At 38.4% G+C, this 17,034-nt stretch overlaps 1 non-coding gene across 1 annotated transcript; it reads right to left on the bottom strand.

The window, feature by feature from the left end:
* Positions 1-13,527: 13,527 nt before the first annotated feature.
* Positions 13,528-13,634, bottom strand: LOC147273112 (small nucleolar RNA R71). Its single transcript, XR_015119798.1, has one exon. It is a non-coding gene; the product is annotated as a small nucleolar RNA R71 (small nucleolar RNA).
* Between the last annotated feature and the right edge of the window lie 3,400 nt (positions 13,635-17,034).

Genomic DNA, 17,034 nt, shown 5'->3' with positions numbered 1-17,034 from the left:
TGGAGAATTGAATTTTGAATCTCCTTGCATGCGAGAGGGGTAAATGTTCCAAGTTTTTCCCAAAATAGTACAAATTTTGAAGACATATGGCTTTCCAGTGTATAGACGTCGTGAAAATCCAGACAAATTTGTGTTAAAAAATAGAATTAAAATTGACAATAGATTTGTAATGCCTTATAACTCATAATTATTATTAAGATACAATGCTCATATCAATGTTGAATCATATTGTCAATCAATGCTCATAAAGTATCTTTTTAAATATATAAACAAAGGTTCAAATAGAGCTAGAGTTGTTCTTGAAAAAAAACCAGAAGATGAAATCCTAGCCTATCTAAATTGTAGATACATATCTCTGTATGAAGCTGTTTGGAGGTTAATTGTTTCAATACCCTATTAATCTTAGAGAACCTGCTGTAGAGCGATTGCCAATACATTTGCCTTTAGAGCAAAATATTGTTTTTAGTGCTGATCAATCGCTTGAGTCAGTAGTTAATCGAGAAGGTGTTTCAAACTACAATGCTTACAAGTTGGTTTGCAGCGAATAAAATTATCCTCAGGCACAAGATGTATCTTATGCAGAATTCCCTTCAAAATTTGTGTGGGATTGTCGCAATAAAATTTGGAAACCTAGACAAAAAGGAACATCTTTAGGTAGAATTGCTTATGTTCATCCTGCATCTAGTGAATTGTATTATCTAAGGATGCTTTTGAATTTGCTAAAAGGTGCCTTAAACTTCAATAATATCAAAACTGTTAATGGCACTGAACATTTGTCATATCAATCTGTATGCCAATCTCTAGGTTTATTAGGTGATGACAAAAAATGGGTTGAAGCCTTAGGAGATGTTATTAGTACAACAACATGCTCTGAATTAAGATAGTTATTTATTATAATCATTTTGTTTTGTGATGTGGCCAATCCTAAACTGCTTTTGGATACTCATTGGCAAAATATATCTGAAAATATTATGTACAAACTTAGAAAAAGTTTTGACATGCCAAATCTAATTGTATCAGAGTGTGAGCTCAAAAATTCTCTTTTGTATGAATTAGAACAGCTTTTTAATGCGTCATCTAACTCTTTAAAAAATCATAATCTTTCATTGCCTGATGAAAATAAAATGTTAGAAATAAAAAATAAATTTTTGACAGAAGAGCTAAATTACAATATACATGAATTACAAAATGAATACTTGAGCTTAATCTCACAGCTAAACACAGAGCAAAGAAATATCTATGATTCTATCATAGCTGCTGTGAATGAAAAAAAAAAAAAAAAAGCCTATTTTTTGTTTATGGACATGGAGGAATTGGTAAAACTTTTTTGTGGCACACAATCATAAGCAAAATTAGATCTAAGGGAAAAATTATATTGGCTATTCCATCATTAGGATTAGCATCTTTGTTACTATCTGGAGGTAGAACAGCCCATTCTAGATTTAAGATTTCATTAAATATTACAGATTCTTCTATATGCCAGATAAAAAAGGGAAGCCATCTTGCCAAATTAATTCAAAAAGTTGATTTAATTATTTGGGATGAAGCACCTATAAATCATAATTATTATTTTGAGGCATTAGACAATCATTGTATGATATGTTATCAGAGATACATGATTCATCTAATACCAAACCATTCGGTGGAAAACCTGTTTTGCTAGGAGATGATTTTAGACAAATCTTGCCAGTAATTCCAGGGGGAACAAAAGAGGAAATAGTAGATGCCTCCTTTAATAACTATTATTTATGGCCTTACTTTAAAATATTTTTCTTGAAACAAAATATGAGACTGTCAAAAAAAGGTTTGGACATTAATAAAAAGCAAAGAATAACAGATTTTGCCAACTGGATTCTTAAAATTGGAGATGGTCAAATCAATGATATGATGATTAAAATGATGAAAAAGCATCTTGGATAGAAATTCCTGAAGATTTGCTCATTCAACCATCCAAAAATCTCATCCATTCAATTTTCTTGGCTGCATACCCAAATTTTGACAACAATTTTGAGAACATTGCTTATCTAAGAGAGCGAACCATCATTACACCTAGAAATTCAACAGTTACAAAGATAAATAATTTTGTCATAAATTTAGTACCAGGAATTCATCGGCCTTATATGAGTTCATATTCTTTATGCTCATCATCTAGCAATTTTGAAAATTTTAGTCTAATGTATCCTGTAGAATTTCTTAACTAACTTGAATTTAGTGGTTTGCCTGCACACATTTTGACTTTAAAAATAAGCATGCCTATCTTGTTACTAAGAAATTTAAATCAATCCTTAGTGTGAGACCCCGTATTTTTTAAAGATTTATTTTAAGGATTTTGGAAATTTTATTTGGAAATTAAAAAGGTTTTAATTAAATTTTAATTTTGTTTTAAATTGGGCTTGACCCAAAAGTTGACTTTTAAAATTAGTGGGCTTTTGATTTTGACTTTGGGCTTGTTGGGAAGGTCTCGAGTCCACGAGTTCATAGACACGTAGCATGCGTCGATTCGAATTACAGTTTGAGTTTTACAGATGTTCAAAGTGAGGGGCATTTTTGTAATTTTGCGTGAAAGGGTTTTAAAACCCAAAACTTAGATTTATATTTCCATTTCTTTCTCCTTTCTCACGCATCTCTATCTTTCTCCCCGGTTCTCTCCTCTCTCTCGGCAACTTCGGCGTCCGGCCACCCTACGACCAGCGACGGGCACTGGCGACTTCTTCTTGTCGTCGCCGACCCCCAGCAGCCTCCTCTTCGCCGGCTGACTACTGTAGACGGAGAATCGACGCAATGATAAAGAAATTATCTCGCCGGCGATCTCGTTTTTCTGGCCTGGACACGACACCAGACCCACGGGGTCTTGTTGCTCTCATCACGGCGAGTTCAGCCGTGGTGTCCTCCTGCTCCGATGATGCTCCACGACGGAGCAATAAGCTCGGAAAGTCCAACTCAACCGCCCGCTTCCACCGCCGATTCCGGCCATTTCCGGCGACTTTTGGCCGTCGATCCAGCTGTTAAAAACAATCCTCGAGGTATGGGTAATCTTTCCCCTAAGGTGGGCACGTCCAATTTTGAGAAATTGGAAATTCGATTTTAGGGTTTATGCCTATTTCGAATTTCTTGAAATTAGACTTGAATTCGAGTTGTTTTTGTGCAATTGAAGGTTCTATTGTGCATCCGAGCGCGTTGCCGTCTAAGGGCATTTCAGTCTTTTTACGTGATTGCATTGTGAGTGAAATTAGTTAGTTTTACTGTTTGCTTGATTTCTTGTGTGCATTTGTTTGCTAGGACTTGGTTTGGTTAGAACTTGGTAAAGTCTAAGCTTGAATCTTTAAGAAAGGAAATGAGGATGATTATGCATTGAGATTATGGGTTAGGATGTGAATGGTTGATGTTGAGGTTAATATTTGACGTTTAGGAAATTGATTTGCCAGAATGATGATTATTATTTATTGATGTGATTTGATTTGAATACAAGGATTTATGATTTATCTTGATGCTTGGATGATTGGTAATGAAATTATTATGCGATTGAGTAATTATGGATTTTATTGTGGATATTTATTGAGTATGAAAATTGAAGGAATTATTGAGGTTAATTGTTTAAGTCATTTCACTCATACTAGCTCTAGTGAGCTTATCAATGTGAGACCCCGTATTTTTCAAAGATTTATTTTAAATATTTTGAGAATTTATTTTAAGGATTTTGAGAATTTATTTGGAATTTAAAAAGGTTTTGGGTTAATTTGTAATTTTTGTTTTAAATTGGGCTTGACCCAAAGTTGACTTTTAAAATAAATGGGCTTTTGATTTTAACTTTGGGTCCGTTGGATAGGTTTCGAGCCTACGATTTCATAGACACGTAGCACGCGTCGATCCGAGTTACAGTTTGAGAGATATGGCGTTTAAAGTGAGGGGCATATTTGTAATTTTTACTTAAATGGTTTTTAAAACCCAAATCACATATCTCTCTCTCTCCATCATCATTTGATTTCTCTCTCCCCGACTACACACACACACACTCTCTCTCTCTCTCTCAGCTTCTCCCCGCGCACACACCCCCCTTCCCAGCCATCATTGGCCACCCCCCTCCCCAGCGACCTCGACCTCCGGCGATGCCACCCCCTCAGCCTCCTCTTCTCTCTCTCTCCTCCCCTGGTCTCTCTCTCTCTCTCTCTTCCCTCTCTCTGCGCGCGCAGCCACTGCTACACACCGGAGCTTCTTGCTCCGGCCTTCCCCCGACGAACGGCGACCACCGATGTGCTCCTTACACTGGCGTCGGCTCAACCCACCCTTCCCCGTTGCCGGTTGGCCGCCACGTGCAGCAAATTGACGTGAGAAAATGGAATGCTAGCCGCCGGCTTCCACCGCCGTTTTCGGCTGTTTCCGGCGACTTTTGGCCGTCGGTCCAGTTGTCAAAAATAATCATCGAGGTATGGGTAACCTTTCCCTTAAGGTGGGCATGTCTAATTTTGAGAACTTGCGGTAAAACCTCTTTAGAATAAACATTTCGGGCACGGCACGTAAAAATTCAAATGGTCCAATACTGTCTCCTTGCCAAATGAAGATGAAGACATCTACATACCCAACCTTCGCCGTTCCATTTGTGTCAAGTGGTGGGACAAGTTTAACTCCAAATCCATTGAAGGAGTTTCTTTTAAACCTAAAAAGGTTAAAGATATTTTGGGATCCTCTTCATCATCTTCTTCCTCTGATTCAGACAGATTGAGGCAACTTAAGGCTGAATGCAATGACTTAAGGAGCCAACTCCTTAGAAGAACTGGTAAAAGGCCAGACTCAGATGCTCCATCATTCGACCTCACTTCTGATAATGATAACGAAGATGACTGTTTTGGAGTCTTCACCCCAATCAAGTAACTTTACTAAAATGTAAAGTAAAATTCCCGTGATGCTTATCAGCATCTCTGATGGTCCCCTCTACTTTAGTAGCCTCCTTTCGGTGGTTTTGGCTTTATGTAAAATAATTAAGTACTTTACTATTCACCTTTTGACTTTGTCCTCGGTGGTTGTACCCACTCCACCTTTTACTGTTTACTTTTTAAAAGGATAAGATTCCTTGTCGGGCCAGCTGTTTGGTCTGGATCTTTCCTTTCTTTCTATTTAAAGAGGCTTGAGCCTCAGTTGTAATCATCTAGCAATTTTCAGTTTTCTTAAGTGTGAGCTTGTAAGAGTGTATCAAAACAAGTCTCTTGTCAAGACTTGATATTGATACAAGTGTGGAGTTTGCTTTCTATTTTGAAGTGTGCTTTTTAAATCCTGTAAGTTTGAATGTTCAATTTAATTTATGTTCTTCTATTTATTTGTTCATTTCAGTTTATTTTAATCATACTATTCATCTTGTACATCTGGACCTTGCCAATTTTCAAAATTAAAAAAGATTAAATTTTCGGTTTAAAACCTTCCCCTTTACCTGAGATAGTTTTGGTATCAGAGCCATTTTTCACGGGAGATAGTTATAAGGGTTTTTAGTTTGATAAAAGTGTTGAAATCGGTGGAGTGAAGGGCAGTTGAAGGCAGTGTTAGTCGTTGGTAAGTCCCAAGGAGTAGCTCAAAATCAAAAATTAAACACTTTTATTTTCTAATCTCTTTTATGGCCAATCTCTTTAGAAATTTGTCCAGATCTTCTGAAGCTAGTACCTCAGGGAAGATGAAGCTGAATAATACCGAAGAAATAGTCTTTGCTGACTATGAAAAGCAGCTCCAGAACTGGTCCATACCAGCCTTTCCTACTAAGGAGATATACAGAAAAGGCACCTTTGATTGGAGGACAGACTATGTCATCAAAACAACTGAAAGGACAGTGCCTATCTCCAATTCTCAGGACAACTTCCAGTTGTTCACACCAAGTATGCTAAATCAGCATATTTCTAAGAAATTCAAATATCTACACATAGGTGTAGTCCAGGTTGCGGTAAAACCTTTGATAAGAACAGGTTTAAATACCTCTGTTTTGGTCTGTGTAAGAGACCAAAGGCATAACAAGTTTTCAGATTCTCTACTTGGAGTTGTTGAATCCTCTCTTAGTGAAGGTCCTATATTTTTTAATTGTTTTCCTAATTTCTCAGTATCTTTGACTGACAAAGGGGTCCTAAAAGCCTTAACCCTGAATATTAAGTCCCATGGATTTGATATGATTCCAGGGTCTGAAAACATGGCTATTGTTTACAGGATCTATTATAAAGCTATGACTACCTTGTGTGCAGGAGCAAAGGATTTGCATGAACAAGGAAAAACAATTATGTTTCAAGCAGATCTAAAATGATCTAATGTAGCGGTCCCTAAGACAATTAGCTGGAATCAAGTCAATCTTCCTTTAGAATGGACAGTAGCTCAAGAAGCGCCCCAAAGGCCTCTCCAAAACCAGGAAATTGACCAGATCGTGGAACATGATGACGGAGAAGTAGAAATTAGATTCTCTAATCTAAGATCTACACGCCTTGGAACATCTACAAACTCTAGGTTTTCTTATTCAGGAGACCCACCAAGACGACCAGTAACCTTGCCAAGATCCACCTCATCCAGAACTATGGATGAACCTTTGATGGTTGGAACAGAAAGAGAAGGACTAACTAGTGAGCCCATATATACTAATTTTGAGAAATCTAACGCAGAGGATGACCCGTTGGGCCAACCTTTTCTGATGTGCAGGGACTAATCTATACTGGGCCACAGTTGAATGTTTTGAAAGATGAAGGCCCATCCAAGTTTCAATATGATATTAAAGCTTTAAAAATGGAGTTTATGAGCCCAAAGCATAGGCTTAAAAGAGCCTGGTTTTATGAGAACTTTGACAATATGCAAAGAGTCTCTTTCTATGCGGAATGGATTTCCTATATGGAAAACAACAAAAGGGAAATTCCCTTTTGGGCATGGTTCTATCAACACGTCCGAGACCATGGTAGCGAGAAGCTAAAAGCTTCAATACTTTTCTGATTTCGAGCTACTCCCTGGGACTTACTAACGGCTAACACTGCCTTCAACTGCCCTTCACTCCACCGATTTCAACACTTTTATCAAATTAACTAAAAACCCTTATAACTATCTCCCGTGAAAAATGGCTCTGCTACCAAAACTATCCCAGGTAAAGGGGAAGGTTTTAAACCGAAAATTTAATCTTTTTTAATTTTGAAAATTGGCAAGGTTCAGATGTACAAGATGAATAGTATGATTAAAATAAATTGAAATGAACAAATAAATAAAAGAACAGAAATTAAATTGAACATTCAAACTTACAGGATTTAAAAAGCACACTTCAAAATAGAAAGCAAACTTCCACACTTGTATTAATATCAAGTCTTGACAAGAGACTTGTTTTGATACACTCTTACAAGCTCACACTTAAGAAAACTGAAAATTGCTGGATGGTTACAACTGAGGCTCAAGCCTCTTGAAATAGAAAGAAAGGAAAGATCCAGACCAAACAGCTGGCCCGACAAGGAATCTTATCCTTTTAAAAAGTAAACAGTAAAAGGTGGAGTGGGTACAACCACCAAGGACAAAGTCAAAAGGTGAATAGTAAAGTACTTAATTATTTTACATAAAGCCAAAACCACCGAAAGGAGGCTACTAAAGTAGAGGGGACCATCAGAGATGCTGATAAGCATCACGAGAATTTTACTTTACCTTTTAGTAAAGTTACTTGATTGGAGTGAGGACTCCAAAACAGTCATCTTCCTTATCATTATCAGAAGTGAGGTCGAATGATGGAGCATCTGAGTCTGGCCTTTTACCAGTTCTTCTAAGGAGTGGGCTCCTTAAGTCATTGCATTCAACCTCAAGTTGCCTCAATCTGTCTGAATCAGAGGAAGAAGATGATGAAGAGGATCCCAAAATATCTTTAACCTTTTTAGGTTTAAAAGAAACTCCTTCTATGGATTTGGAGTTAAACTTGTCCCACCACTTGACACAAATGGAACGGCGAAGGTTGGGTATGTAGATGTCTTTACCAGTTCTTCTAAGGAGTGGGCTCCTTAAGTCATTGCATTCAGCCTCAAGTTGCCTCAATCTGTCTGAATCAGAGGAAGAAGATGATGAAGAGGATCCCAAAATATCTTTAACCTTTTTAGGTTTAAAAGAAACTCCTTCTATGGATTTGGAGTTAAACTTGTCCCACCACTTGACACAAATGGAACGGCGAAGGTTGGGTATGTAGATGTCTTCATCTTCATTTAGCAAGGAGACAGTATAGGACCATTTGAGGATCCAAGGAACACTGTAAAGATACATGAACCACAACCCAATTTCCCAGTTGGGAACAACATCTTGATTGAAATTTTTAAAACGGGGCAGGAATAATGTCTGGAGAATGACCCCAAACAGCATACCAGGCTTTTAGCCAGTTTGGTAAAGGTTTTTGGCCAGTTGTTTTAAACTGGAGAAACCAAGAATGAGTAAATTCTTGGTTTTGGTAAATTAGAGAGACTTCCCAAGCTTTCACATAATCATAGTAATCAAAACGATTTGGGATAAGTCCCTGGTCCATATTAAATCGCTGTTTAGCGAATAGGGATGTTCCCCATTCATCAGGTGTGATGAAATCACAGATGATAAAATGAGAAAAGGCAATAATCCCTTTATTTCTGAAATGGTGCTTAATTTGCACTGAACCATAGTCTATTAAGACTGCCTCATACCATTCTCGGGTTTTATTTCCCAGTGAAGGGCTACAGTGATTTACTAGGTACTTTTTAGCAACTTCTGGTGGAGGATTAGTTAAATCCTGATTTTCAATTATAGCTACAGAGACCTCAAAAGAGGGATAGTAAGGAGTCCTTTTAGGCTCCTCAGGCTGGGGCTCTCTAAGCCACTGAGTGTGTTGTTGAGCTTCCTTTTGTTGTCTTTGGTTTATTCTTGAGCCTGAACCTCTCCTGAAATAAGAACCCCTCCTCATTCTTGCCCTGCAGAAATTCTCTTGTTAGAAAATCGGGAAGAGAGTTATCCTCCCCTTTTATGTATTTGATGTCAAAATCAAAGGCTGAAAGAATGGCCTGCCATCTGACAAAAATTTGTTTAGAGGCCAGGTTTTTGACATCCTTTTGTAAAACTTCTTTTGCAGCTTTGCAATCAACACGTATCAAAAACTTTTGGTTTAGTAAATCACTTTCAAATTTGGTAACAGTTAAAACAATAGCCAAAATTTCCTTTTTAATTGTGGCATAATTTTTCTGCGCACTATTCCAAATTCCTGAAGTGAACCTGACCAATTTTCTTTTTTTGAGTTTAAATCCTTTTGTTTATGGATTCCTCCATAACCCTTTTCTGAAGCATCTGTTTCTACGATTTTGAACATTCCTGGTTTAGCAATAGATAAGCAAGGAAGTTCCTTGACGTGAGCCTTTAAGGCTTTTACAACTTGGGTATGTTTTTTATCCCAAGGTGGAGGGTTCTTTTTTAACCTCTCATATAGTGGCTTGCTTATTTTAGCAAGATCTTGGTAGAAGTCTGAGACATAATTTAGACTTCCCAAAAATCTTTGTAATTGAGTTTTGTCTTTTAACTCATCTGGGAATCTGTCGGCAAAAGCAATAACCTTGTCAATAGAAACGATCGTTCCTTGGTCAATGTTATGCCCAAGAAATCTTATTTTAGTCTGGAATAAGACTATTTTCTTGCTTGAGACCACCAACCCTGCATTTTTCACTACCTTAAGAAAGATGTTAACATGTTTAAAGTGTTCTTCCAGAGAGGAGGAGTAAACTAAAACATCATCAATATAGGTAATAGTGAAAGAGGAATAAGGGTTAAAAATATCATAAATTCAGAGGGTGCATTTTTAAGTCCGAATGGCATGACATTCCATTCGTAATGTCCAAAAGGTACAGTAAAGGCTGTTTTGTACCTTTCTTCTTCTCTGATTTGGACTTGCCAGAATCCAGACTTCATGTCAAATTTTGAAAAGATTACAGCTTCATGTAATCTATTTAACAAATCTCTTTTGTTTGGGATTGCATATCTTATCCACCTTAAAGCCTTATTTAAAGCTTTGTAATTAATTACTAACCTTGGAACCCCGCGTTCGATTTCTGCAGCTTTTTCAACGTAGAAGGCTGGACAGCTCCATGGGGATTTGCTCTTGCGGATTAATCCCTTTTTTAAGAGATCCTTTATTTCTTTTTCACACAATTCCAAATGGCTTCTATTCATTTGGATGGGCCTAGCTTTGGTAGGGATCATTGACTCTTTAAAGTCAGGTTCATAAGGGAGGCTAACAATGTGCTTTTCTCTATTCCAGAACGCTGTTGGGAGATCATAGCACACTTCCTTAATAATAAGATCTTTTAGATCTTGTATTTTCTTTTCGATCTTGGGTTCCTGCAACATTTGTATAGTCTTCTTGTTTCTAATTTCTCCTTTTAATGACATTATAAAATTCTCTTTTCCTATGATAAGGTTATTTAGAGAATTTACTTGTCGTGCCAAAGGCTCTACTATAAAAGGGAAATTTACTTTTATATAATGAGTGTGCATTTTGCATCACTTTATGATACTAATTCCTTAACCTAGAGTGTTAGAACTCGATATTTTGTGTTTATTGTCTTGTTTTTGTGTTTTCAGGTCAAATGAAGTAGAAATGAGAAAAAGAAGCAAATGGAGCCATTTTGGGACATTTTCTGGTCAAACTAGGAAAACGAGTGAAATCTTGGTCAAACCAGGAAAAGTACAGAAATCCTAGTCAAATGAGGATTCCTAGTCACACTAGGAAACATCAAGTCCAGAACCATCATTGTGGAGCAAAAAATGAGAAATCCTGATTCGAACAGGAAATCCTGGTTGAACTAGAAAACCTAACCCAACTAGGGAAAGAAGTCCTAATGACACTAGGAGACCCCAGGGGCAATATGGTCATTACGAGAAGTCGAAACGGATAAGGAATCCTTAATTTTCAAGGAATCATAGTTGCACTAGGAAATGTTGGCAAAAGTCAACTCTACAAAGTCAAGGTTCCAGAAGCTTCTAGAAGGTGGTGGACATCCATGGAAATGAATGGAGGGAAGAAATGAATTTGAATTCAAATAGAAATGAGGGGCAAAATGGGAAGTCAAAAGTCAAGGGCCCATGGGCCTAAGGGATGCCGAACCCAAGATGGGCCATGCATGCACATGCATGGGCCAAATCCTAGCAGCCCAAAGACCATGCGTAAGGAGCAAGATGGCAGCCCATGCATGCGCATTCATGCCATGCAAACCCTAGCAGCCAAGAAGCCCTATGCGCAAGACCCATGCACAAGCCCAAGGTGGAAGCCCATGGAGTGAAACCCTAGCCCATCTTGTGCAAGCCACTTCAGCCCAACACATGTGAGCCCAATGCACCATCAAGGCCCAAGACCATCAGCCCATGCGCAAGGAGGGAGGTCCTAGCTGACTTGCATGCATCACTTAAGCCCAAAAGGCCAAGCCTTTGCCGCAAGCCCATAGCTAGAAACCCTAGCTGATGCCGCAAGCTACAAGGAGCAGCAAACCCTAGTTGTGCCGCAAGCCCTATCCTTGCCTCTCAAGGATTTATCCTCTATATATATCCCATCAATTCAGAACCCTAGCACACTTACACACTCCAGCCGAAATTCTCCTTGCCTTCTAGTTTATTCTCTGTTTTAGGTTTTTAATTTCAGTTTTGAGTTTTATTCTTGTGAGGGCTAGCCGAAGGTTGAGAGAGAGATAGGAGTGGCGTGGCTGCAAGGAAGAGCAACCCTAAGCCGCAAGCCCTAGCTCACCATAGTCGTGAGGCAATTGCTTGTGAAAGGTGCCTTCTCTTCCTTGTCTTGCCGCAGCCTCTCTTGTTGTTTCCCTTTGATTTTTGTTCTAGTTTTCTATTTTATTGTTGGATTATGCCTCTGAATTTATTTAATTAAGTTTCTGAATTTAATTAGTTTATCTCTTGATTTCATTTAATTCATGTTTCTGCTTTCAATTTGTTTATGCTTTTAATTTCGTTTCCTTTGTGTTTCTGATTTCTTTAGCAAGCATGAATTGGGACTTTGTTTATTGTTGCTGTTTTTATTTATTTAATTTAGTTATGTAGTTAGTTATTCTATCTTGCATGTTAGTCGTAGGTCGATTAATGGATTTGCATGTTCTAACAAATCGTTTATCCGTCTCTTGGTCTGTTAGTTTGATGTTTGCATGTATTAAATTTCCACTATCTATTTGAACCCGTCACTAGTTGTTTGCATCCTTTGACTGGCCACCTTAGGGTAATTGCATCTAGTTTAATTGTTAGGTTTAGCTGTGAAATAGTCAAAGACACTAAACCACAAGTAACAAGGGAATAAGGGATTATTCTTGGTAGTGGGGTTGGGCGACCTCTATAAGGAAATAGTCAAATCTTATATGTTGTGCATGTTTGACGTTCTCATAAAACTTAATGACTCCTGCATGGGTAACATCTGCCTTAGCTTGAACTAGGGAACATGTAGGTTAACTGGCTAAGGAAGGACCAAGAAGCTCTTAGTTTATGCATTAGGAGAACAATTGCGAGAAAGTAACTAGCCAAACCTTTTTAGCAGTCAAACTTTAATATGTTGTGTTCAAATTAACTGTCATTAGCCTTGGATGGTTATTGCATGCTTATCTGATTTGAAACTGAAAACTTAACATTGCAAGATAGAATAAAGGGTGTGTGCATGTGGTGATGTGTGCATGTGTTTCCATCTTTCAAAACCCCACCCCCATTTAGTTATTCTAGTGATTATTTGAATTGATTTGTTGTTTATTAACCATTCCCTGTGGGATCGACCTCGTGCTTGTACGCTTTGCTGCTAATGCGATTCGTGCACTTGCGAGTATACTTGGGATGAAATAATTGTTTATTTTATTCTAAGAAAACACATCAACAAGTTTTTAGTGCCGTTGCCGGGGAATGGTGTCTAATATCAATGAATTGGTTTAATTAGTCATTAGAATTAGGTTATATTAGTTAGATTTCATTTTTGGTTAATTTTTAGTTTTAATAAATGCCATGCCTTTATATGCATTCTTTCTACTGATTGTGTGTTTTTCTCTTGATTAGGTGTGTTTTATGAACCCTGAACTTGTTGCAAGGTTGGAGAGGCTCAAAAAGGAAACTTTAGGTACATCACAAGGTAGCCCTCTACCTAGCGCACCAGATTCGAGTAGTGAAGAGACTGAGAGTGTCGACATGGCTGAGACAAACGAGATGATGCCGCAGCCCCTGAGCCATTTTTTAGCACCTTCGCTGCCCACTCAACCGTCTTGCATTCGGTATGCAACCATAGCCACTGATTTCGAGATCAAGAGTGGTCAGATTCACTTGTTGCCGAGCTACCATGGGCTGAATGGGGAGGATCCGATCCACTTTTTGAAGGAGTTTTCCTGGGTTTGTGAAGCCGCACAGTTGAGGGGTCTGAATGCCAATTAGTACCGTTTGAGGATGTTCCCTTTTGCGCTTAAGGACAAGGCAAAGAGGTGGTTGTATTCGCTGCCCAGTGGTTCCATTTCGACATGGGATGATCTTTCGAGCAAGTTCCTGAACAAGTTTTATTCCATTTCCAAGACAAATTCGATTCGGAAGGAGATCCTTGGATTTGTGCAGAAGGCGGACGAGCCATTCCATGAGACTTGGGACAGATTCAATGAGTTACTTACTAGCTGCCCACACCATAACTTATCTCCTTGGTATGTGATTTGTTGTTTTTATCAGGGATTATTGGAGAGAGATCAAGCCAAGGTAGATTCGGCATGTGGTGGTGCGTTTATGTCAAAAACGGAGGATGAGGCTACAGATTTGTTTGAGTCACTTTCTTTGAATTCTCAACAGTGGGATTCCAATCGTCCAAGGGGAGGACCAAAGAGAGGGTTATATGAGGTGACTGATGTGCCAAACACCATGGAGGGACAGATTTTGGAAATCAAGACTATGGTGCAGAAGTTATCTTTGGCTCAAGAGAAGCTGATGGGTATGCAAGAACAAGGAGGTGATGTGGAACACGTGAATCAGGTTGGGAATTATCCTAGGGTGCCATACGATCCATTTTCTAACACTTATAACCCTGGATGGAAGAACAACCCTAATTTCAGGTGGAGCAACAACAATGGACAGCAAGCTAGTGGGAGCACCAACAAGCCATATATGCACCCTAATGCCAAAAGGTCTAGTTTGGAGGACAAGATTGCTCAGATTGCTTAAAGCACCACTTCCCTTGCTCAGAGCACCAACGCCTTCATGAACCGTACCGAGCAGCAGATGCAAGCCAATTTGAAGGCTATTGCACATTTGGAGAGTCAAAGTGGATCAGATTGCCACTACTTTGGGTCAGAGAGAGAAGGGGAAATTGCCAAGTCAGCCCATCGTCAACCTGAAGAATGAAGAGCATGTAAATGCTATTTTGAGAACAACTCCAAGAAAAAGAGTTAAAGTGGTCAAGACTAAGGAGGTGATTGAGATCATTGATAGTGAGGAAGAGGAGGATCCGGAAATGATTGAAGAGAAAGTTGACACACGTGTGATTCCCCTCATTCTGGACATCGACGGCACCAAATTTCCAGCAACCATGAGGGAGTTGAAGTCTATTGAGAAGAAGGTTGAGGAGCAAGGGCATAGTCACAACGTTCCTAGGGAGATTTGTGGTTATCTCTTTGCATCTTTTCCGAGCAAGAAGAGGGATCCGAGCTCATTGGTCATACCATGTAGCATAGGGGAGTATGAGATTGCCAATGCCTTAATTGACAATGGCTCAGCTATCAATGTCATGCCGCTGGTGGTGTTCAAGAGGCTTGGATTTGTGGAAGCTAATTTGCAACCATTTGATTTGAACATTCGCTTCGCCAACTCTTCAGTCGAGAAAGCCCTTGGTATGCTTGTGGATGTTTTGGTTAGATGTCGTAATTTACTAATTCCCTCTGATTTCATAGTGCTAGATGTGCCGAGACTTCCGGGTGACGTTTCTATTACACGTGGGAGACCATTTTTGTGCACCTCTAACATGGAGTACAAGGCGATGGAGAGTACCATGAAGATTCGGCACAACACCAAGCAAGAGGTGTATTGTCTCACTTCCGAGCTTCCGCAGAGCGAGGAGATCACTTTTTATAGAGATGAGAAGTCAGAATTGGAGAGCTTCTTCAGCTCGTTCTTAGGGAGTGCCGAGAGTAGCAGTGGCAAGAAGAAGAGGAAATGACGCAAGTAAAGGAGAAGGCAATGTCAGGCTGAAGACAGAAAAACAAGCACTGATTGGGAGGCAACCCAAGTTTTTGGTTTCGAATAATGGAGGAGGAGTCATTGAGGACCAAGGAGGCCGCGCCTACCCTTGGAGTGTCCACGCTTGCGTATGCAAGTAAACAGTTTCCTTATTTTGCTTCATAAGACAATTTTTCATTTTGGTGTGTTTATTTGGTTTTGGATATTTGCAATTTCCCGTTTCGCTTAATTTGATCATTCTTGCATTTATTTCTTATACATTGAGGGCAATGTATCATTTAAGTGTGGGGGAAGGGCAATTGTCATTTGTTAGTGTTTTTAGGTTAGAACAAGTGTTTAGGGTGTTTTAAGTGTTTTTAAGCATTTTTAGAAAAAGAAAAAAAAATTTTGTTTTTAGTGTTTTTAGGTTAGGAAAAAACTTTTTCTTTTGTTTTTAAATTTAGGGTGTCAAAACCCACATCAAAATGCACGTTTTCGTTAGATCTCATTCACCTTAGTGATGGATGTGATTCTTTAGAAGTGTGCGACATTGTTTTAAAAACAAAAAGTTTTTGAGTCATTTTGGTTATTTCAGGTCGTTTTGAGTCCCCAACTAATTGATTTGATTGTGCATGATTGTTATGAGCATGTTTTAGTATTGTGTGTATATTTGGTGTTCTTTTCCTTCTAATAGTGTTCCATAACATATCTTGCAATTCTATGTCATTTGGCCTTGTTGATATGAATTTAGGTTGTGATTAGCATTTCTAATGATTATATGCATAATAGAGTAGACTTGCTTGACCTAAGTGAGCTTTTGAGCCCTGTTCTTCAATTCTTGAGTGTTGCGCGCCACTCTGATTCTATCATTGTCATATAAGTTGTTGTTTTGATCTCATTATCTTTCATTTGGTCATTTGCTTGAAATATGCATAATCTTGAATCAATGAGCTAGAACTCTTTTCTTGTGTACACAAAGCATGTGGTATATGCATAACTCTTGAGAAATGAATTTAGGCCCTGTTTGTGTACCCCATAGCCTGAAAGCCTACCCATTACATGTTTTATCCTTAGTTACTCATTTTGAGCCTAGCTTTTAAGCCGTTTTCTTTGTTACCCTATACCAAACCCTAAGTTTAGGGGGTGTTACACCCCTTTTACCCGTTTTACCCTTTTTATGGTATTGCAAGTTGTTTACATGTTGATTGAGGTGGAAAAGAAGTGAAAATGCATAGCTTATACAAAAATATGTCAGAAAAGTATGTATGCCGTGCCCACAGAAAAGAAAAAGAAAAAAAAGAAATCAAAGAAAAGAGATGGGACGGTTTCAAAAGAAAAAGTGAGCAAAAAGAGTTCAAATTAAGCTATGAAGTGCAAAGAAGCAAAGTGTACCTCAGAATGTTCTATTAATGCTTGCAATTCCATGGATGTAGCCCTTTGTGTTTCCTTTTCATTTCAATACCTTATCGTAGCCTAGGCCTTCATTATAACCTTATTAAAGCCCTAGCTAATCTCAAGAGGTGTGTATTATACTTATGTGGAGTCTATTTGAGAAGAGACCCTATGGTTATTGATTCTATTTCAAGCATTTGGATTCCTTTCATGAGATCAGTATTCTTTCTAAAATGTGCCTTTATTTCATGTACATATGTGAGCGAATTGTTTTTGTTATATATTTCCTCTCACATATACTTTTGAGTGCACATATCAACCTAATTCTTGAGTGTTTATCATTGAGAGTATGTCATAGTGAGGATTGGAGTTGAATTTATTATGTATGTATTGATTTAGTTTTGTTTGTCTAAAACTTGGATTTGTGTCAAGGATGACCTATATGACAATAGAGGAGCGAGGTATGTTATTTGAAATATTATTAGAATATGGAGAATA

This window comes from Dryas octopetala, chromosome 9 (genome assembly GCF_963921425.1).
Source record: "Dryas octopetala chromosome 9, drDryOcto1.1, whole genome shotgun sequence".
NCBI classification, from domain to species: domain Eukaryota; kingdom Viridiplantae; phylum Streptophyta; class Magnoliopsida; order Rosales; family Rosaceae; genus Dryas; species Dryas octopetala.
This window is presented reverse-complemented; position numbering and strand designations above follow the sequence as displayed.